At 38.5% G+C, this 24,068-nt stretch overlaps 2 long non-coding RNA genes across 2 annotated transcripts in view; one reads left to right on the top strand and one right to left on the bottom strand.

Annotated features, from left to right (window-relative positions):
• LOC140843391 (uncharacterized) overlaps positions 1–24,068 on the bottom strand; it is a 104,615-nt gene that overhangs the window by 12,642 nt on the left and 67,905 nt on the right. The gene's annotated exons all lie outside the window — the stretch shown is intronic.
• The window catches only part of LOC108397888 (uncharacterized), a 29,628-nt gene that overhangs the window by 1,359 nt on the left and 4,201 nt on the right, over positions 1–24,068 (top strand). Inside the window, exons 2-5 of the long non-coding RNA XR_005055423.2 lie at positions 9,691–10,700; positions 16,312–16,449; positions 17,023–17,170; positions 19,659–19,728. This is a non-coding gene — a long non-coding RNA (uncharacterized lncRNA). The remainder of the gene's footprint in view (positions 1–9,690; positions 10,701–16,311; positions 16,450–17,022; positions 17,171–19,658; positions 19,729–24,068) is intronic.

Raw genomic sequence — 24,068 nt, 5'->3', positions numbered from 1 at the left:
TAAGTCCAAGGTCCATTTTGAATTAATTTTTTGTATAATATGTAAGACTTACATAAAGGCTTACTGTTTTGTTTATGGAGTACAATTATTCCAGGACTATCTGTTGAAAAGGCTATCTGTTTTCAATTGTTGTACCTTTGTCAAAATTCAGTTGGGCATATTTGTGTATATTTCTGTTTCTGTGTTCTCTATTCTATTCTATTAATCTATGTATCTACTCCTCTGCCAATGATACATAGTATTGACTGTTGTACTTATGTAATTAAATCTTGAAATAGGTAGACTGATTCCTCCCATTTTATTTTTATTTTTCAAAATTGTTTTAGCGATTCTAGATCCTTTGCATTTCCATATAAATTTTGGAGTAATTTTTTCTATCTATAAGAAAACTTTGCTGGAATTTTGATAGGACTTGCATTAAATGTATACCAATTAGGGACAGAATTGACATTTCTGCTTTGTTGAGTCTTCCAATCTATAAACACAGTATGTTTCTCCATATATTTAGATCTTGCTGATTTCTTTTATCAATGTTTTATAGTTCTTTGCATACAAATCCTCTATGTTTTATTAGACTTACATCTATTTCATTTTTAGGGAAATGATTATAAATAGTATTGGATTTTAAAGTTTGGTGTCAACATGTTATTGTCAGTATATAGAAATACAATTGATTTTTGTATTTATCTTATATCCTGTGATCTTGATGAACTCACGTATTAGTTCTAGGAGGTATTTTTTTGTAGATTCCTTGGGATTTTTATGTTGATGATGTCATCTGCAAATAGGGAGAAATTTATTTCTTTTATCTGATCTGCATGCTTTTTATTTCCTTTTGTTGCTTTATTGGAATGCCCAGGACTTCAGCACTATGTTGAATGAGAGTGATGAGATGGACAACCTTGCCTTGTTCAGGAATTTAGGGGGAAAATATTCAGTTTTTCACTGTTAAGTGTATATTAATGGTAGGTTTTTTGTAGATGTTTTTCTCAAGTTGAGGAAATTCTCTATTTCTAGTTTTGTGACAGTTTTATAATAAGTGAGTGTTGAATTTTGCCAAATGCTCTTCTACGCTGATTGATATGATCATGTAATTTTACTTCCTTAGCCTGTTTGTATGGTGGATTTTTTAAATTGATTTTTTAAATATTGAGCTACCTTGCACCCCTGAAATAAACTCACTAGGTTGTTGTGTATAATTCTTTTTACGTATTGTTGAATTCTGTTTGATATAGTTTGCTTATGGATCTTTATGTCTATATTCAGGAGGAATATTGGTCTGTATTTTTCTTCTCTGTTGTGTCTTTGTCTGGTGTTGGTATCAAGATTATAGTAGCTTCATAAAACTCAATTCAGATAACAGACATCTATAGAACACTCCACCCAAACACAATAGAATGTACATTATTCTCAGGTATACATTGAAGATTCTCCAGGAATCACTACATTCTAGGCCATAAAACAAACCTCAACAAATTTAAAAGGATAAAATAATACCAAGTATTTCTCCAACTACAACAAAACAAAATTAGAAATCAGTAGCAGGAAAAACAATTAGGGAACTCACAAAAATGTGAAAATTAAACAGCACACTCCTAAATAACCAATGATTCAAAGAAGAAATAAAAAAGGAAATGGAAAATACTTTGAGGTAAATGAAAATGAAGACCCAGCATGCCAAAACTTATGGGATGCAACTAATGTAATGCTTAGAGGAAAATATATGGCTATAAATGCCTATATTAAAAAAAGAAGAAAGATCTCAAATCAGTAATCTAACCTTCTACTTTAAGACACTGGAAAAAGAAGAGCAAACTAAACCTGAAACAAAAAGAAGGAAAGACACAATAAAGATCGAAATGGAAATTAATGAACTACAGAATAGAAAAAAATAAGGAAGAAAATCAATGGAACCAGAAGCTGGTTCTTTGAAAGGATTAACAAGATTGACAAACCTTTAGCTAGATTGACCAAGAAAAAAGAGAGAAGACTCAAATAACTAGAATTAGAAATAAAAGAGACATTACTACCAAACTTAGAGAAATACAAAAAAAAAAAGGATCATAAAGGAGAAATGTGAACAACTTTATGCCAACAAATTAGATAACTTTGATGAAACAGATAAATTCCTAGAAGGACACAAACTACCAAAACTAACCCAAAAAGAAAAGGACAATTCAATAGACCTATAACATATGAATAGATCAAATTAGTAATAAAAAATATCCCAGGACCATATGGCTTTACCACTGAATTCTCCCAAGTATCTGAAGAAGAATTAATATCAAAGTTCTTCACAAACACTTCTCAACTCACGTTATGAAGCCAGTATTACCCTGATATGAAAACAGACAAAGACATCCCAAGAAAAGAAAACTACAGACCAATATATCATATAAATATGGATGCAAAAATCCTCAACAAAAAACCAGCAAACTGAATTCAGCAACATATAGGAGGAATTATACACTATGACCAATTTGGACTAATCCCAGGAATGCAATGTTGGTTCAACATCTGAAAATCAATTAATACATAATTTCAATAGAATAAAAACCCCAAATCACATGATCATCTCTACTATGAACTGAATTAAGCCCCGCCCCCCAAATTCATATGTTGAAGGCCTCTCAATGCGATTGTATTTGGAGATGGGGCCTTTAGAAGGTAATTTGATTAAAGTGAGGCCAGGAGGGAGGCCCTCACAATGGGATAGGTGCCCTTATAAAAAGAGACACCAAAAAATTTAGTTTCCCTCTGCTCCATGTGAGGATACAGCAAGAAGGCAGCTGTCTGCAAGCTAGGAAGAGGGCCCTCATAAGAACATACCCATGCTGACACCCTGACCTCAGACTTCGTGCCTTTAGAACTATGGTAAAATAAATTTCTGTTCTTAATGCCACTCAATCTATGGTATTTTGCTATGGCAGCCCAAGCAAACAAGCAATTTCAATAGACACAGAAAAAGCACTGGACAGAATCCGGAACCCTTTCATGATAAAAGCACTCAACAAACTAGGAATAGAAGAGAACTTCCTCAACTTGATAAAGGTCAAGTTTTTATAGTTTGAGGAAGTCAGTCTACAAAAAACCCACAGCTAACATCATACTTAATGGTGAAAGAATGAATCCTTTTCCCCTATGATCAGGAATAAGATACAGATATTCACTTTCACCACTTCTATTCAACATTATATTAGAGATTCCTGTCAAGACAATTAAGCAAGAAAAAGAAATAAAAGCCATTCAGATCAGAAAGAAAGAAAGAAAACTATTCACAGATAACATAAACCTTTATATGAAAAATTCTAAAGAATCTACTATAAAAGTATTAGAACTGGGAAACAACTTCACAAGTTTACAGGACACAAGATGGATATACAAATTAATTTTAGTTTTATACAACTGCAGCAAACAATCCATAAATGAAATTAAGAAAACAATCCTATTGACAATAGCATAAAAAAGAATAAAATACTTAGGAATAAATTTAACAAAAAAGGTCAAAACTTCTACTCTGAAAATTATAAAGTGTTGAAAGAAATTAAAGGAGATCCAAAGAAATGGGAAAATCCATGTTCTTGGATCAGGAGACTTAACATTATTAAGATAAAATACTCTAGAAACTGACCTACAGATTCAACTTGATCCCTGTTAGAATCCCCATTGCCTTTTTTCTAGAAATTACACACTGATTCTAAAGCCCACATAGATTTGCAAGGGACCCAGGATAACCAAATTAATCTTGAAAAAGTAGAACAAGATTAAAAGACACATACATATTTCCTAATTTCAAAACTTATGACAAAGCAATAGTAATCAAGACAGTGTGGAACTGGCACAAGGATAGATGTATAGACCAATAGAATAGAATTGGGAGTCCAGAAATAAACTCGTACATCTATGGTCAGTTGATTTTTGACAAGAGTGCCAATGCCATTAAATGGAAAAGAATATTCTTTTCAACAATGCTGAGACAACTTGATAGCCACAGGCAAAACAATTTAGTTGGACCCTTAAACCATATGTAAAAGTTAGCTCAGAATGGATTAAAGATCTACATGTATAAGCTAAAACTGTGAAACTGTTATAAGAAAACAGGAGTAAATCTTCATGATCTTGGATTTGGCAAAGGATTCTTAGATATGACACCAAAAGCACAAACAACAGAAGAAAAAATAGATAAATTGGACTTTATCAAAATTAAAAACTCTTATGCTTCAAAGGAGACCATGTGAATCTTATTTAAATCTTCTGATTTAGCAGGTTTCCTCTATACTGTTCCAGCAAGAGAGGAATGGGGGGTTGGAAGGGTGTCCATCTCATTATTGCCAGTTGGTGGTAGAAGGCCAGTTGGGTACTAGATTCTCTCAGCCTCTGCTGGCACCTGAGTTGAGGGGTGTTTTTCATTACTTATAGATGGAAATGGGAGTTCCAGTTCTTCACTAGGCCTCCACAGATACTTCCCTGGCAGGGAGGGGTAGGAGGGCCTTAATACTGCTCCCCATGTGGACTCCACTGACATCACAGTGTTAGGGTGAGGAGCCTCTTGCCTCATCACTACCAGGTGGTTGTGAAAGTACTGACTCTCCACCACGCTTGCTCTGATAGGGGTGCTTGCAGGGATAGGGATGAGGGTTGGGGCACTTTATCACAGCCTGGCAAAAATGGGAGCCTGAGCTGTCCACTTGGCCTCTACTGTTGTAGTTAGGGATGGAGCCACAGTATCTTTCTGTCATGTTTGGCTGGAGTATACAGCACTTATGGCCTAAAGTCTTTCTGTCTTGCTAGGCTGCCATCTTCCAGTTAAAGATCTGGAAGATTCAAGGTATTAAGTTTCTGAATTGGTAGCATTGTAAATGTTTTCAGGACAATTTTGCTTATCATTATTTTTAGATTGTTCTATAATGTTTCAAACATAACTTTTTGTAAAACAAAAAAGGTGCAGAAAGCAGGCTCTTGCTGGGGCTTTCCTTTATTTGTGCTAGTTGTCTTTAGCTCCAAGTCTAGGATATGAGGCCAAAAGAAAACCCAGAGGGCTCACTGGCTCACTGTTGTATTGTGCCTCGGGTCCTGAGGCTCCTAGTTGGTCTACCCTCTCTCTACATTTTAGAATCTTGCTATTTTTATTTTCACAGATTTCATGTTTCTTTCATATGTTCATTAGACTTTTAAAATATAAAGACATTTTGGAAAGATTTGATCCTGCTTAATCACCTTCTTTTATAGTAGGAAATGAACCCCAAGATTACAAGCTAGTTAGCTACAATGCTGGGAGTAGATTTCAGTGTTCAAAGTGATTTTTAGTGCATCATATTGCGTCAATCAGGATGGCTTTGTTTCATTTTGTTTGGTGTGTACTCAAATTAATTCAAACTTCTTCCTCCAGATGCTCAAATTTAGGGAAAAACATATTTTGTCCAGTGAATAATTAAACTTAATTTGTACATTAAACTTAGGTGTCATTTCCTATTATATAAGTTTGAATGAAAATAAATAAGGCCAGTTATTAACTTAATGCTATTGTTTTAAGAAACTTGTGTGTTTTCCACATGGTATTTTGTTTGTTTGTTCAATTTTCTATTGGAGTACCTGTCTTGTTTCTAAATCATCAGTGTACAGGTCCATCAATGCAAACTGCCAATGGAGGATTTAATATATTAAGTAGTTGTTGCACAACTGACTTCTCCAAGAGGATTTCCTAAATCACTTCATAGAGAAGGTCAAAGCACTTATTTTTTCTCCCTCCAAAGTATTAGGCAGATATGAAATATAAAGCTATATTACTTAGCTATGTTACATAATACTCTGAGTAATTGGTAATTTGTTTTCCTAATGACAAGTTAGGAAGGTCTCAAAGAGACTAATTCTTAAAGCTCTGGGTAGCATCTTTTTTTTGTGGAGGAAGTTGTCCAAATGATGTTAAAACATTTTCTCTTTTACAAAAAAGCTATATTTGCACATTATAGAACAATCTGAAAATACTGATAAGCAAAAATGCCCTGAAAACATTTACAATTCTTAATATCCAGAGACTAAATACCTTGAATCTTCCAGGTCTTTTCCTAGGACATGCTTAAATACATATGTGCATGTATGTGGGGGTAAAATTGCAGTATTTCCAGAATCTCTCACCAGGCTTTAGTGCATCTGCATATCAACAGGTGTTTCTAACTAGTGGAGAGAAGTACCGTCTGCATATCAATAGTAAGAGGAGAGTTTGGGTGGAGCTCCTGCTTCTGCAACTGGGTGGGAGAGCAGAAGTGAACCACTGCTTGCAAGCAGTAAATGGGTTTCTCCCACTTTATTTCTCCCTTTGACTGATTTCTGTTTCAAAGGTATTTTGCCCTGGGATTCCTCTTGCACCCCCCACCCACCCCCGCCAGAGTTACAAAGGGTGAGACTGATTTCTAAAGTAGTCATTGTTTGGAGTTATTTCTGGCCTATTTTCCATGCATTAGCACTAATATCTAATTCTATTAGTTATGAATCAAGAAGTCAAGTGTTGATGGACAGTGGCTGCAATGGGGTATGCGGGGGACTCCATAATATGGGTGAATGTAGTAACCACATTGTTTTTCATAGAAACCTTCATAAGAAAGTATCAATGATACCTTAATAAACAAAAAAGAAGTCAAGTGTTTATTAAGCCCTCTAAGAATGTTTTTTCTTTTTAAAAAGTAGTGTTTATTTTCCTGACTGTAAAAGAATAACATTCATTACAGAGGATATGAAAAAAATTTTAAGTATAAAGAAAACTTAAGTGGCCTATATTCCTACTATTCAGCAATAACCAGTTAACATTCTTATGTAATTGTTTCTAGTGTTTTTCCTATGCATATACATGTATTTTTACAAAGTTAGGATGACTATCTATATATATGATCAAATGAACTTGAAACACATTTTTAAAAATTTCCATAAATTTTAAATGTCCATATTTCAAACTGATATATCAGTTTAAAGATTTTACTATTGTTGACTCAGATTATATTTTCCAAATTTTGTCATTATTAATGACACTGCAATAAGTGTTTTATATGTAAATCTGAATTTCTATTTTCTTTGGATAGATTTCTAGGAGGGCAATTATTGGATCAAAGGTCATAAAATTTTTATGGTTCTTAATACATCTTGCCAATAAGTATCTTAGGAATATTAAGTACAGTTTTGAAATTGTATCTCAATTTTTATCAGGCAGATAGATTCAAGGTGATATACTACTGGATAGAAAAAAATGGGCATTTATTATGGATAACACATCCTTGTATTAAACTTGTTTCTACCTATGCAGAATGGTCTCTAGTAAATGGACATTACTGAAATGAATCATTATAAATTCTGAGTAAATTAAGAAAAACCATACTAAAAATTAGTGTGGAAACATTTTTAGTAGTCTTGTCAATTATAGGCTTATGCATGTCTGAGAAGACACAGCTGCTTTCATTGCCAAGTAAGCTGCACTAATGTTACACAAATGTTAAGTAACTAAAATAGGAAAGAGAGTAACCACCTGCGCAAAGTTTAGTTGTTTGAGATCTCATGTAGGGTTCTGTGCTGTTCCTTAATCATCCTGGTTATATCTAATTGCCAGAGCAGTGATTTTCTGTTGTTACTGCTCAGCCTTGCAAAAAGAACTCTCCTAATGGAGAGTGCTGGGTCAGAGTTTCCTTTTGTACTTCATAAAGAACACTAGGTATGCATCCTGATCAAATTGACCTAACACTCATACTTTCTTTCACAATTTTTTTTTTCACTCAAGATGTGTCACTATCTTCATGATTGCCACTGAAGATAATGAAGATTCCAATATTCCCTTGGAAATCTTAAAAGTTGTGCAGAATTTCTAGTGAAATCTCATTGGTCACATTCCATTCTGAGACCTTGTAGAGTTTGTCTTTATTGAAGCTGTTAAATTGATCAATATAGACATATCTGTATAGGGTGGGGAGAGCAACTATTAGTTTAGGCGTCCTAAGAAAGCCAGTTTGGGAACTTGTGGAAAGAACTGACCTGTTTTGTGTCCTGTTCCTATGTATGTATGGACAAGCATGATTGTTCAGAATACCCAATCCACAAATTATTTGACTCAAATTTTAATTAAGGGTTTAAATTCAAAATGTTTGAAACTGCTGAAACTTCAAAATGGAACATCATAAAATGAAAAAGGAGTCAATATATTATTTAGACAGCTAGACTTCAAATACAAAAGCACTAAAAATTGGTGGCTTGCTTGTTTTGACATTTCAAATAAATTTTAATTGAAAATAAAAACATATAAATTCTGCTGCACAGCTTATAATCACAAGCTTAGTATAATACATATTACTATACACATAAAATGTGACTTTACTGCATGTCATTGGCAAAAGCACCTAACTTTTCAATGCCCTGTACTTGGAACATATTTTTGTTAGAAAGGTTTCATCACATACTTCAGATATCTTTTTCAATTTTATGTTTGCTTGGTTGATTTCTACAACAGACTTGTATACCCTTACCCATGGCAACATTCTGGGTGGTATTTGCATACATCTGAAATTTGGGAAGGTCACCTGAATGAACAATCCTTGACTGTGGTGTATGTTAATAACATATATTTATCACCTCCATCTCTTTTTCCTCAGAAACAGTCATGTGAGAAATCATCATGTTTCTTTGATGAATTTTATCATAAAAATATCACATTCATTCTGCATATTTATTAAATTAACTTTACTGGGGTATAATTTAGATAAAATGCATCCAGTTAAACTGTACATCATGATGCACTTAGGTAATGTATATTCACACATTCTGTGTGGTTTATAATTTGGAGAGATGGGTAACCTGACTTCAGTCCTAAACTGGTCATGTACTAGCCATGTGACCTTGGTCAAGTTAACTTCTCAAAGCTTTGATTCCTTCTGTAAAATAAGGATAATGGTGGTCTCACAGAGTTGCGGAGGTTCAGTGAAATAATAAACAGCAAGTGTCCAGCATACAGCCTGTCCTCAATTCACCTTTTATAGTAAGTGGGATTATACAGAACAAAACAAGAAACAACTTTTGTTTCTAAATTTTTATATGGGGTCTTTCAAAGTAGAAATCTATGAATTCATCATTTCTTCTTCACTTCTGTTAACCATATTCACTTATTCTTTGTCAGACGCAGTAGGAACAGCATACAAACACTGGAGAAATAGTGTATCTTTTACCTCATTTGCCCACAACTCAGAATTTTCAGTATGTCCTTGTTAGCACTGACAGGCACATATGGTACCTTTCACTCTGCTGCCAACCACTGCTGAGTAATTTCTAAAGGATAACGTTTCACTAGGAATAGGTAGTTATGAAATCTCACAACATTTCCTTGGCAAAAATTCACAGATGCCGAAGGACAGCTTCTATATTTGAGGACAATGCTAAGCACCTGAAGCAGGTTAAGTGGTGTTTTTCTTTTTTCCTTTAAAACTCCCTGCACGAAGGCAATGTTCTTCGGCGTCTTAGATGATTTAGAACTGTATATGCTAAATCATCTGGTTTCATTTTAATTACAAGAGCTTACACAAGCCAACAAATAACTTGTATGATCTGATATTTGACCTGGAGAAAATCAGAGGACAGTGGTTTTATGTCATTGTTGTGTCTGGGATATATATATATTCGTTGGATACCCACCCCCTTACCTCGCCCCCCACTCTCTTTCAGATACCTGAAGGGAACTCCGGAAACACCAATACCCCCATTTTCTTGCTTTGTGCCTACATTTCTCTATATACTGCCATCTGAACTTGGCCTGCAAGTATTAGGTCAGATGTCTACGTAAATAACAGGCATCCTATGAACTGTAATTGATTAAAAGGCAGTTTGAAATTAGTAATACTTTGATGGTGATTCTAGCCTTTTGTATTTTAAACTGACAGTGAATTCGCTTCAAAAAAAATTAGTACTCTCATGTCCATCCTCCCCGCATTTCGTAATTCACCCGCATTCTTCTCCTTCCAACAATCTATATACCTATTCCCTTTCCCATTACTTCCACTTGGGCTGGTAAGCAAGGAGAAAAACGCCCGGAAGGATCCACCAGCTCTCCGATAGGTTCTCACTGCAAAAACGCGCCTGGAAGGAGACTCAACCTCAAAGCCACTCGCCGCCGCCGGACCCCGAGGCCTGGACACGGCCCTAATGAGTACGCGCTCTCGGTTCGCCTCGGCCCAGACTCCTCAGGTCTTCGGAATCCCGCCATGAGCGAGAGCTCGGAGGAGGTGGAGGAAGAGGAAGAACCCTCGTGGATGCTCCACCCCGCGGGAGCCCGGGCCCGGGCGCCCAGGGCTCAGCGGCTCACCCAGGGGGCCTAGGGGCGGGGCCTGGCGGGCGCTCAGACTCAGGGGGCGGGGCACAAGCGGGGTAGGGAGAGGCCTCCCCAAAATGCGCGGTGAACCTGCGCCAGTCTGCACGCCTTAGAGAGGATCCTCTCGCGACCCCCAGGGGAGGAGGCAGTCTGTTCTGAGGCTCACTAGCTCGTGGACTTGCTGCTTTTCCCATCCTTCCCCACAGCCTAAGGGCCAGTGTGGAGCACCGCCCCGAGAGGGGCCATCAGGACAGCTCTGCTTTCACTTGCACCTTGCCGCCCTGGCCGCCGACTTGGAGGGGAGGAAGCGGCGGGTGCTCCTGCCGTTGTCATCGCCTCGGGCTCCCCAGGCCGACCCCCACGGCAGGTGAGGGCACAGGACCGGGGTGTGGGGTTGAGGTGGCCCGCAGGGCTGCACTATCCAAAACAGTACCCTGCCGCGAGATTTCCGCCTTTGAAGCAGTCCAGGATAAAATACAGATGGTCCAGGGTCATGACAAGTAATAAGAATTACAGGCACCCAGCTATCTAAAAGTACTCCACTGCCTAACTGCCTTTTTCTTATTTTAGGGAGAAAACCCGGACCCTTTGAAATACAGGCCAGACATGGTGGCATGATTAGTCTGAGAATAACGGGACACAGAGCACCTCAGGGAAAGCAAAGACAAGATTCTCCCTTCCTCCCAGTTGTTAGGTGGCATGGCTCCACTTTTAACTCCTTGCAAATGGTCTGAATTTTCTGAGAATTCAAATTGTCTGGTTTTAGAATAGCAGCCTCTTAACTGAATCCCTCTATTTTGTAGTTCAGCTTAAGTTTTGATTGAACCATCTACTCCAATGGTAGAACAAAGAGTTAAAGGACCAAAAGAGAGTAAGACTTTTAAGGAAAGAAAACAACCTATATACAGGTAATTGCTTATGCACAGCTTATTTCAATTTCTATAGTTACAAAATTACATTTGGTTTATCCAATCAAATTCTGTGTTAGTCGCTAGGAAAATACATAATGTAACATAGACACTCTAACAGGGAAGATGGACAAATAGAAAAACAACTAACTAATTCGGTGTTATATGTTAAATAATAAAAGCATGTACTAGGTACAAAAGTAGCATAACTGAAGGAGTGACTCATTCTGTGGGGTATATGGGGATGGCAGCATAAGAAAAAGTTTCAAGAATGATGCCCACCTGAGGCAGTATTTGAAGCATAAGCAGGAATGTAAAAAGAAAAATGCTCATGAGGTGTACATCAATAAATGACTACAAAATGTTTAGAACAGGGACGAAAGTATAAAGAGGTAAAGAATTCTATTAATTTTAAATTGACAGCAAAGTGATTAGTTGAAAATTGGGATAAAGGGGCTTTTATTCAACTCATATATTAGAGAAATAAAACAACAGTCCTCCATAATTCCCACTCCAGGAAAGACCAGTGTTGTTATTTTGGTGTTTATTAGTTATGTATTCATAACTAACATTGCTTTCTACAGAAATAGAATGTCCATACACTCGAGGCCGAATCAGAAATTGGTTGAGTGTGCTGGCTTTGGCTGTCTCGCCTAGGCTGCCATACAGATCCACCACTTCCCAATTTTGTCACCTTGGGAAATTATTTTTTCCCTCAGTTTCTTCCTTTGCAATAGAACAGGGCTGTAACTGTACAATTGTCAACTGAGATTTTAAATGTTGGAGGAGACTTTGTGCATGGGAAGGAACCCATAAAGCTGCTTTTGTTTTGATATTTAATCTGTGTATGTAATCTGCAAAATTTAAGCCTAATTGTTATTAAGTATTTAAACACAAATCTCAGGTTCATTCATGAATCTATCAATTTTATGTTAAAAATAACATTTTTTCACTTGTTCTTTGATTAATGTTCAGTGAGCTTATTTGACATATTAAACTTCCCATTTAAACATACTTATAAATGTAATAGGGTTTTCTTAAGCATTATATATTAAAGTCACAAAAGCATACAAATCAGATTTTCCACACATTTACACACTTTATGAATTTTCATTTATTAAGTTACCTTAAACATGTCAAATTCACACATTGCTGTACCTGATTGTCTCAGGTAATTCACACCCCTAATGAGGCAGATTTACAGAGAATTGGCCCATTCTCAGCCCAGTCCTAAGCATTTACAGAGTATTCCTTTAGTAGTCTTCCTGAGCACAGAAAGGACATTAGTTAGGACTGCGGGCTCCCAGCTAGACTGCTCTACTACTAATTGACTGTGTAACCTTGGGTAAGTCATGTAACTATTTGTGCCTGTTTCATCATCTGAAAGTGGGGTTGGAAATAGTACTCAACTTACAGAGTTGTTGTGAGCCTTACCTGAGTTAGAGCATGCAAAGCACTTAAAATAGTGCCTGGCAGGTAGCAAGCGCTCAAAAAATATTATGGTGCTAATGTAAATCTAGTAGATAAATTCTCTCAGGCATCTGTGAAGCATAAAAACCAAATCTATACATTAAATCAAATTCACTTAAGTGTTTAACTATTCACTACATCCCTAACTGGCCAAATCCTAGGTATTTTGATAAAAAAATCATTCTGTCAGATTTTTTTTCCGAATTGTGATATTCTCTAAAACATTTCAAATATCTTAAATACAGAGAATACATACAAAAGTAACAACATGAGTTAAAAATGTTACTAGATCTTGTAAATATAAGGTGTTATTAAAATGATATTAATTTCTTCATCATGTTTATGTTATTTGGGGTTGCAGTAATTATCCAAGGACATTATCCAATGGAGAGGGGTACAGGTTTATTTTGGCCATGTTAATCTGACAATATGCGTTCAGCGTTGTCAGTCAAAGATTTGATATTGGGGTTATGGGATTACTGGTCAAAGATTCCAGACTGAGGGTTGGGAGAGTGGGGGAGGAAGGGATGCACCTTCAGGAGTTCTACCTGTCTGCCAGTTAACAAATTGAGCCCCTTGTAATAGCTAGGAGCTGCCTGTCATGTAGTAGAAAATTAAAGCATTTAAGATGGGGTTTATTTTCACAACTTAAGGTATTGCCTATCCCTTAAGAATCTTACAAATTTCACCTTTGCCTAATTTTTATGGTAACTACTTTCAACTTTTCCCTGCTTGATTTGAGAGGATGGAATTCTGTACTTCCCCACTGCCCATTTCAGCTAATCTCTTTGCTCATTAAAGTTAATTTAATTCTCCACCTCCTTTATATTTACTTTCTTATCTAATAAACAGTTTAATGCCATAGTCTTACATCATAGGATCGTTGTAAGCCTTAAATTAAGTTTTGCAAATCACAATGTCTGGTAGTACTTACTCAACATTAATTGTTGTTATTATGTTGTTACTTTTTAAAAATTGAAGTATTGTTGATATACAATCTTATATTGGTTTCAACACATTTGTTCAACAGTTACCCATATTATTAAATCCTCACCCTGCTAGTGCAGTTACTATCTATCAACATAGAAAGATGTTACAGAATCATTGACTGTATTCTCCATGCTATACTACAGTCCCCATGACCAGCTAATATTGTGATTGTGAACAATTGTGCCCTTTTATCCCCCTCCCCTGCCACCTGCCCCAATCCCTCCCCCTTGGTAACCACTAGTGACTTCTCAGTGTCTATGAGTCTACTGCTCTTTTGTTCCTTCTGTTTTGCTTTGTTTTTTATATTTCACAAATAAGTGAAATCATATGGTATTTGTCTTTCTCCACCTGGCTTGTTTCACTTAGCATAATACCCTCTAGATCCATCCATGTTGTTACAAATGGCAGGATTTCTTCTCTTTTTATGGCTGAATAATGCTCTCTGAATATGGCTGAATATGACCTCTTCTTTATCCACTCATCTATTGATGGACACTTAGGTTGCTTCCATATCTTGGCTATTGCAAATAGTGCAGCAATAAACATAGGGTGCATGTATCTTTTCAAATCAGGGATTTTGTTTTCTTCAGGTAAATTCTCAGAAGTGGAATTACTGGATTGAATAATGTTTCTATTTTTAACTTTTTGAGGAACCTCCATACTGCTTTCCACAGTGGTTGCACCAATTTACATTCCCAACAACAGTGTAGGAGGGTTCCCATTTCTCCACATCCTCGCCAACATTTGTTATTTCTTGTCTTTTAGATAGTGGCCATTCTAACTGGTGTGGGGTGATAGCTCATTGTGGTTTTGATTGCATTTCCCTAATGATTAGCAATGTGGAGCATCTTTTCATGTTGGTCATTTATATCTCTTCTTTGGAGAAATGTCTGTTCAGGTCCTCTGCCCATTTTTAATCAGATTATTGTTTTTTTGGTGTTGACATGTATCAGTTCTTTATATATTTTGGATGTTAAACCTTTATCAGGTGAGTTGTTTATGAATATACTGCTACTCCTGCTTTTTTCTCCAATTATTTGCATGAAATATCTTTTTCATCCCTTTGCTTTTAGTTTGTGTATGTCCTTGGGTCCGAAATGAGTCTCTTGTAGGCAGTATATAGATGGGTCTTGTTTCTTTATCCATTCTGCCACTCAACGTCTTTTGATTGGTACATTCAGTCCATTTACATTTAAGGTAATTATTGATAGGTTTGTACTAATTACCATTTTATTAATTGTTTTCTGTTAGTAAAACACAGCTCTTCTCTGTTCCTTTTTTCCTCTCTTATACTCTTCTCTTGTTATTTGATGGTTTTCTTTAGTGTCATGATTAGGTTTCTTTTCTAATTTTTTTGTGTATTTACTGTAGGCTTTAGTTTTGCAGTTACCAAAGGTTCAAGGATAGCTTCTTTACTATATAATAGTATATATTAAGTTGCTGATTACTCTATTTCAAACACAATCTAAGGTACTTTTTTCCTTCTTCTTCCTCCTTCACACTCTACATATGTGTCCTCATCTGCACTTTTTGTGTATCCCTTGACTGATGATGTGTGTAGTTGGTTTTGCTTCTTTTCCTTTTGTTTTAATTTCATACTTGCTTGATAATTAATTGATTTTTACTGTGGGTTTATTTTCACTGTTGAAAACTATTTAGCCTTAGGAACATTTCTATCTACAGTCATCCCTTTAACATATCCTGTAAGGCTGGCTTAATGGTGGTGAATTTCTTCAACTTTCATTTATCTGGAAATTGTTTAATCTCTGCTTGAAGTTTAAATGATAATCTTACTGGGTAGAGGATTCCTGGTTGGAGGTCCTTCTGTTTCAGTACATTAAATATTTCATGCCACTCCCTCCTGGCCTCTGAAGTTTCTGCTGAGAAGTCTGCTTATAGCCTGATGGGGTTTCCTTTATAAGTAATCTTTTTTCTCTCTCTGGCTGCTTTCAACACTTTCTCCTTGTCTTTGATCTTACCATTTTAATTATTATGTGTCTTGGTGTTGTTATCCTGGGATTCCTTTTGTTAGGGGCTCTCTGTGCTTCCAGGCCCTGAGTGTCTATTTCCTTCCCCAGCTTGGGGAAGTTTTCAACAATTATTTTCACAGAAAGACTTTCTATCCCTTTTTATCTCTTCTCCTTCTGGTGCCCCTATTATGCAAATATTGTTTCATTTGGATTGGTCACACAGCTCTCTTATCATTCTTTCCTTCCTAGAGATCCTTTTTTTCTCTCTGAGTCTCAGCTTTATTGTGTTCCTGTTATCTACTTTCTTTCCATCTCATTGACTGTCTCCTCTACTTACAGTAATCTCCTCTCCAATGCCTCCATTGTATGTTTCATTTCAGTTACTGTAGTCTTAAGCTCTGAGTGGCTCTTTTTTCAGTTCATCTCTCTCTTTGTTAAAGTACTCCCTGAGATCGTGAATGTTTTCTGTAAATCAGTAGTATGCTTATAACTTTTACTTTGAAATATGTGTCAAGAAGATTGGTGATCTCCCCATTTCATTTAGCCCTCTTTCTGGTGTCTTGTCCTGTAGTTTTGTTTGGAACATATTCCTTCACTTCCTCATTTTGTCATGGTTTCTGTGTTTCTTCCTTTGTATCAGATGGATCTGCTATGCTCCTGGCCTACAGAGTAACAGCTCTATGAAGAAGGTGTCCTGTGGTGCATAGAAGTTCAAGACTCTTTACTCTCCAGTTCCTGGTTCTCCTTTATGGGATCCCCAGCTGCTGGTGTTCAGTGGGTATGGCTGCTTTTCTGTCTGTCTACTGATAGTGGTCTGGGTCTGCAGTGCTGGCAGTTTGCCTCAGCCACCTTTGTGATCCCAGCCTCTGCTGGGATCACTGTGGGTGGGGTCACTGTCTGCCCACCCTGCAGCATTGGGGGGCTGCAGGTTAATGGGGTGGGTGGCTGTTGTGTGGCTTGGTCAGGAGCAGCACTGGGCTTGGACACCCACAGGGAGAAAGGAGCTCTTGGAGGTGGCTCCTGCAGGCACCTCCCCAGTTGGGCTGAAATGGGCTGAGAAAGCTGGGAGAGTTTCCCTCCACCTGCAATGTCTGATGCTACTCTTGGGCCGAGTGGATTGGCTCCCCAGCAGTGTGCTCAGGGAAGCAGCTCGGGGTTGAGTTGCCAATAAGGGGGATAGAGCATCTGGGGCTCCTAAGAGTTCCTGACCTTTTGGGCCAAGGGAGGGCTGGGAGGTATAATCCACCTGTCCTTTGTACTGAGGAAAGAGCTCCGTCCAATCCTTGCTCCTCTGGCATGCTTCCCACAGTTGGCATGTCTTTCAAACTGCCACCTTTGCTTTGTGTCTCAGGACCAATGGAGCATGCCCATCCTCCACAATCAGCTGGAGTCTCAGCCTTCCAGAGTGTTCTAGCTGTCCCTGTATGTCCAGCCTGCTAATCACCAGACCCCAATATGTAATGTGGACTCATGCCCTTGGAGCAGATCTCCAGAGGCAGGTGTGTAGCACTCTTGAGCTCCTACCCCCCTCCCAGGTCCACCCCTCTTTCCCCTGCTTATGGGCTGGTGTGTGGGGAGGGCTTGGGTCCTAATCAATCACAGCTCTGCCACTTTACCTTTTTCTGTGTAGTCCACTCTTCTCCAGGAGTAGGTGGTCTGTTCTGCAGTCTTCAGGTCAGGATTAGTTGTATTTGCTGTATTTTCTTTTATGTATTTTTGGGAGGAAGTTTTCACCTTGCCTTCCTACTCTGCCATCGTTTTAAAAATTATGTGGTTACTTTATTTTAGTTTGGCTTTTTTCTTTAAATATTTCACATTTTAAAAATATTTGATTAAAATGCAAAAGAACAGTTGTCCTTCAATCAAAACTCAAACTTGTACTGCCTTATGGTAAGACACGGTGTTAATTTCCTATTGCTGCTATAACAAAGCACCATTAATTTAGTGACAATACAAATTTATTATCTAATATTTCTAGAGGTGAGAAATCTAGAATGGTCTGACTGGATGAAAATCAAGGCATTGGCAGCTGAGTGCATTCCTTTTTTGGAGGATCTCAGGAAGAATTTGTTTGCTTGCCTTTTCCAGCTTCTAAAGGCCACCTACATTCCTTGGCTCATGGTCTTTCCTCCAGTAACAGTATCACTCTGACCTCTGCTTTGTCAACATTTCTCCTTCTCGGATTCTGACTCTCCTGCCTCACTCTTTCACTTTTAAGGGCCCCTGTAATTACACTGAAATCACCTAGATGATGATTCAGGATAATCTCCCTTCTCAAGATCCTTAATTTAATCATAACGACAAAGTCCCTTTTGCCATGTAAGGAAATATATTCACAGATTTCAGGAATTAGGATATGTCCATATTTGGGAAGCCGTTATTCTGCGTGCCATAGATTCTATTCCTGAATTTACTAATGATGAAACAAAAAACGCATTATATGACAGCAAAGGGATGGAAAAGGATTCTTATTTCACTGCCCTGTAAACAGACCTCAGCCAAATGCTGACATCATCTGAAGACAAACCCTTTGGCTATTTGTTTCCTTAGCATTGGGCAAATTAAAAAATCTAACAGTTTCTGAGTATCTTCCAGATATTCAGTGATATTATATATACTATATATATTTATAGATGATATCAACCCATATATTCAAACAAGGCAACATGTTCCTACAACTGATAAAACTTAGGAAGTACGTATGTACAAACATATGCACACAGACAAACAGCTGTCCTGAGTAGCCAAAATAGCTGACAAAAGGTATTAAGACTCCTGTGTTTCACTCATAGGCAAACCTTACAACTCACACTCAGATCCCTCCACTTGACTATAGTTCTAATAAGCCTAGTAATCTTATTTCCAATCCTTGGCTGACTTGGAGTAGAAAATTAGAAGGCCAAGAAGGAAAGCTCTAGGCAGGTAAACTGACAGAACTAAGACTTGAAGAAACATATCTCAGTCAGTAATGTGCCTTGTTTATATGATATAGTCAGGTGAAATAAAATTATACCACATTTGTGCATCCAAGAGAAGAAATGAAGATGGGAAGTAAGAGGTGTTTAAAGTAGAATCTATCAATTCTCAAACCTTTGGCCAATCACAAATCTCTCTGGACTTTTACTTCTTCACATAAAAAACTGAGACACTTAGGTGATTCCGGGATTTCAGGTGACAATAGCTTGTCACCAGGAAGACAATTTGAAGTGCTATGTATTGTTTTTAAAGTTATACTTATTCTATAGAAACTATTACTATGAATCTAACACCTTACCAGCACTTACATACATCAGTTGCCTGGGACAATTAAGAATGAGACAGGCAGAGCAATGTGCTTCGATGATGTCAAATTCATCACTTTTTCACAGCCTGAATAGTAACTAATATTTATGATCCTTTAATCTAACCAGCAATTAATGAACAGCTGCTATGTTCCAGGCACCATCATGTTATGTGCTAACTCTTCATGGAAAATTAATTTACTTTTATGTTTCAGAAGACAGGTGAAGAGCAGTAACTTAAAACTTAAAATATGTGAATATTTGATCCATAAATTCTTCCCAAAAGCTGTCCAACAGAAACTATCATGGAAGTGCTCAAAGATACCTGTTCAAAGATACTGATGCATTGCTTGTAATAGTAAAATACTGGATATCCATCAATAGAATGACAGAGACTTGTATACACCAACATAAAATGATGCCCAACATGTAGTACTAGATGACTAAAGAAAGTTGTAAAACAGTATGTTTTTCCTTCTCCATGTACAGATATAAGTATATGCATAAAATATCTCAAGGATATACAACAAAATATTGAGGGATAGGATTTAGGGATTCTTTTTTTCTACATTTTTTAGTGTTTCTTAAAAATTATAAACATCGGGGGGCGGAGCCAGGATGGCGGCGTGAGTAGAGCAGTGGAAATCTCCTCCCAAAAACACATAGAGCTATGAAAATATAACAAAGAAAAATCTTCCTAAAATAGAGACCACAGGACACAGGACAACATCCAGACCACATCCACACCTGCAAGAACCCAGCGCCTTGCGAAGGGGGTAAGATACAAGCCCCGGCCCGGCAAGAACCGAGCGCCCCTCCCCCCTGCTCCCTGGGGGTGGAAAGAAACCGGAGCAGTTTTTTTTTTTGGCGAGTGCTTTTTGGAAGCCTTAAAGGGACAGGGACCCCGTTGCTAGGGAGGCAGGGTGGCGGGACTGGTGAGCGGGTGCCTGGAACCAGCGCCTGAGGACAAAGAATATCGCGCGTTTTTCCCTACGGGACCTGTAGGCAGGTGCCTGAGACCGGCGCCTGAGGACGGAGGAAATCGCGTTTCCCCCCCCCCTTTTTTTTTTCTCTTTTTGGCGAGTGCTTTTTGGAAGCCTTAAAGGGACAGGGTCCCTGGTGCTAGGGAGGCAGAGCAGCAGGACCGGTAAGCGGGTACCTGGGACTGGGGCCTGAGGACAAAGAATATCGCGCGTTTTTCCCTGCGAGACCGGAGGGCGGGTGCCTGAGACCAGCACCTGACGACGGAGGAAATCGCGCGTTTTTCCCCTTTTTTTTCCCTCTTTTTGGCGAGTGCTTTTTGGAAGCCTTAAAGGGACAGGGACCCCAGTGCTAGGGAGGCAGGGCGGTGGGACTGGTGAGCGGGTGCCTGGGACCGGCGCCTGAGGACAAAGAATATCCCGCGTTTTTCCCTCCAGGACCGGAGGGTGGGTGCCTGAGACCGGCACCTGAGGACGGAGGAAATCACATGTTTTTCCCCCTTTTATTCCCCTCTTTTTGGCGAGTGCTTTTTGGAAGCCTTAAAGGGACAGGGACCCCTTTGCTAGGGAGGCAGGGTGGCAGGACTGGTGAGCGGGTGCCTGGGACCGGCACTTGAGGACAAAGAATATCGCGCGTTTTTCCCTGCAGGACCGGTGAGGGGGTGATTTTTGGAAGCCTTAAAGGGACAGGGACCCTGGTGCTAGGGAGGCAGGGCAGCAGGACCAGTGAGCGGGTGCCTGGGACTGGCACCTGAGGACCAAAAAAAAATTGCGTGTTTTTCCTATTTTTTTTTTTCTGTTCCCTCTCTCTTTGTTGCTGTTGCTGTTTTGGTTTGGAGAGTGGTTCTTGGAAGTCTTAAAGGGGCAGGACAGGTCACTTAGACCAGAGGCAGGGAATCTGGGGATCTCTGGGCACTCTAACCCCCTGGGCAGCAGGGAACACAGAGGCCCCTTAAGGAGATAAATAGCCTCCCAGCCGCTCCGCCTCCAACGGGGCTCCACCATTTTGGAGGAGCAGTCCCAGCCAGGCCACGCCCACAGCAACAGCGGAGATAAACCCCATAGAAACCGGGCAGGAAGCACAAGCCCTGTCTGCACACAGCTGCCAAGCACAAGCCACTAGAGGTCGCTATTCTCCCAGGAGAGGAAGGCCACAAACCAACAAGAAGGGAAGCTCTTCCAGCGGTCACTTGTACCACCTCTGCAAACTATCTCTATCACCATGAAAAGGCAAAACTACAGGCAGACAAAGATCACAGAGACAACAGCTGAGAAGGAGACAGACCTAACCAGTCCTCCTGAAAAAGAATTCAAAATAAAAATCATGAACATGCTGACAGAGATGCAGAGAAAAATGCAAGAGCAATGGGATGAAGTCCGGAGGGAGATCACAGATGTCAGGAAGGAGATCACAGAAGTGAAACAATCCCTGGAAGGATTTATAAGCAGAATGGAGAAGATGCAGGAGGCCATTGAAGGAATAGAAGCCAGAGAACAGGAACGTATAGAAGCTGACATAGAGAGAGATAAAAGGATCTCCAGGAATGAAACAACACTAAGAGAACTATGTAACCAAGCCAAAAGGAATAATATTCATATTATAGGGATACCAGAAGAAGAAGGAGGAAAAGGGATAGAAAGTATCTTTGAAGAAATAATTGCTGAAAACTTCCCAAACTGGGGGAGGAAATAATCGAACAGACCATGGAATTACACAAAACCCCCAACAGAAAGGATCCAAGGAGGACAACACCAAGACACATAGTAATTAAAATGGCAAGGATCAAGGACAAGGAAAGAGTTTTAAAGGCAGCTAGAGAGAAAAAGGTCACCTATAAAGGAAAACCCATCAGGCTAACATCAGAGTTCTCGACAGAAACCCTACAGGCCAGAAGAGAATGGCATGATATACTTAATGCAATGAAACAGAAGGGCCTTGAACCAAGGATACTGTATCCAGCACAACTATCATTTCAATATGATGGCGGGATTAAACAATTCCCAGACAAGCAAAAGCTGAGGGAATTTGCTTCCCACAAACCACCTCTACAGGGCATCCTACAGGGACTGCTCTAGATGGGAGCACTCCTAAAAAGAGCACAGAACAAAACACACAACATATGAAGAATGGAGGAGGAGGAATAAGAAGGGAGAGAAGAAAAGAATCTCCAGACAGTGTATATAACAGCTCAATAAGCGAGCTAAGTTAGGCAGTAAGATACTAAAGAAGCTAACCATGAACCTTTGGTAACCACAAATCTAAAGCTGGCAATGGCAATAAGTACATATCTCTCAATAGTCACCCTAAATGTAAATGGACTTAATGCACCAATCAAAAGACACAGAGTAATAGAATGGATAAAAAAAGCAAGACCCATCTATATGCTGCTTACAAGAAACTCACCTTAAACCCAAAGACAAGCATAGACTAAAAGTCAAGGGATGGAAAAACATATTTCAGGTAAACAACAGTGAGAAGAAAGCAGGGGTTGCAGTACTAATATCAGACAAAATAGACTTCAAAACAAAGAAAGTAACAAGAAATAAAGAAGGGCACTACATAATGATAAAGGGCTCAGTCCAACAAGAGGATATAACCATTCTAAATATATATGCACCCAATACAGGAGCACCAGCATATGTGAAGCAAATACTAACAGAACTAAAGAGGGAAATAGACTGCAATGCATTCATTTTAGGAGACTTCAACACACCACTCACCCCAAAGGATAGATCCACCGGGCAGAAAATAAGTAAGGACACACAGGCACTGAACAACACACTAGAACACATGGACCTAATAGACATCTATAGAACTCTACATCCAAAAGCAACAGGATATACATTCTTCTCAAGTGCACATGGAACATTCTCCAGAATAGACCACATACTAGCTCACAAAAAGACCCTTAGTAAACTCCAAAATACTGAAATTCTACCAACCAATTTTTCAGTCCACAAAGGTATAAAAGTAGAAATAAATTCTACAAAGAAAACAAAAAGGCTCACAAACACATGGAGGCTTAACAACATGCTACTAAATAATCAATGGATCAATGAACAGATCAAAATAGAGATCAAGGAATATATAGAAACAAATGACAACAACAACACTAAGCCCCAACTTCTGTGGGACGCAGCGAAAGCAGTCTTAAGAGGAAAGTATATAGCAATCCAGGCACACTTGAAGAAGGAAGAACAATCCCAAATGAATAGTCTAACATCACAATTATCGAAACTGGAAAAAGAAGAACAAATGAGGCCTAAAGTCAGCAGAAGGAGGGACATAATAAAGATCAGAGAAGAAATAAACAAAATTGAGAAGAACAAAAGAGTAGCAAAAATCAACGAAACCAAGAGCTGGTTCTTTGAGAAAATAAACAAAATAGATAAGCCTCTAGCCCAACTTATTAAGAGAAAAAGAGAATCAACACAAACCAACAGAATCAGTAATGAGAATGGAAAAATCACGACAGACTCCACAGAAATACAAAGAATTATTAAAGACTACTATGAAAACCTATATGCCAACAAGCTGGAAAACCTAGAAGAAATGGACAACTTCCTAGAAAAATACAACCTCCCAAGACTGACCAAGGAAGAAACACAAAAGTTAAACAAACCAATTACAAGCAAAGAAATTGAAACGGTAATCAAAAAACTACCCAAGAACAAAACCCCGGGGCCGGACGGATTTACCTCGGAATTTTATCAGACACACAGAGAAGACATAATACCCATTCTCCTTAAAGTGTTCCAAAAAATAGAAGAAGAGGGAATACTCCCAAACTCATTCTATGAAGCCAACATCACCCTAATACCAAAACCAGGCAAAGACCCCACCAAAAAAGAAAATTACAGATCAAATCCCTGATGAATGTAGATGCAAAAATACTCAATAAAATATTAGCAAACAGAATTCAACAGTATATCAAAAGGATCATACACCATGACCAAGTGGGATTCATCCCAGGGGTGCAAGGATGGTACAACATTCGAAAATCCATCAACATCATCCACCACATCAACAAAAAGAAAGACAAAAACCACATGATCATCTCCATAGATGCTGAAAAAGCATTTGACAAAATTCAACATCCATTCATGATAAAAACTCTCAGTAAAATGGGATTAGA

The sequence above is a fragment of the Manis javanica genome, chromosome 1, assembly GCF_040802235.1.
Source record: "Manis javanica isolate MJ-LG chromosome 1, MJ_LKY, whole genome shotgun sequence".
Taxonomy (NCBI): Eukaryota; Metazoa; Chordata; class Mammalia; order Pholidota; family Manidae; genus Manis; species Manis javanica.
This window is presented reverse-complemented; position numbering and strand designations above follow the sequence as displayed.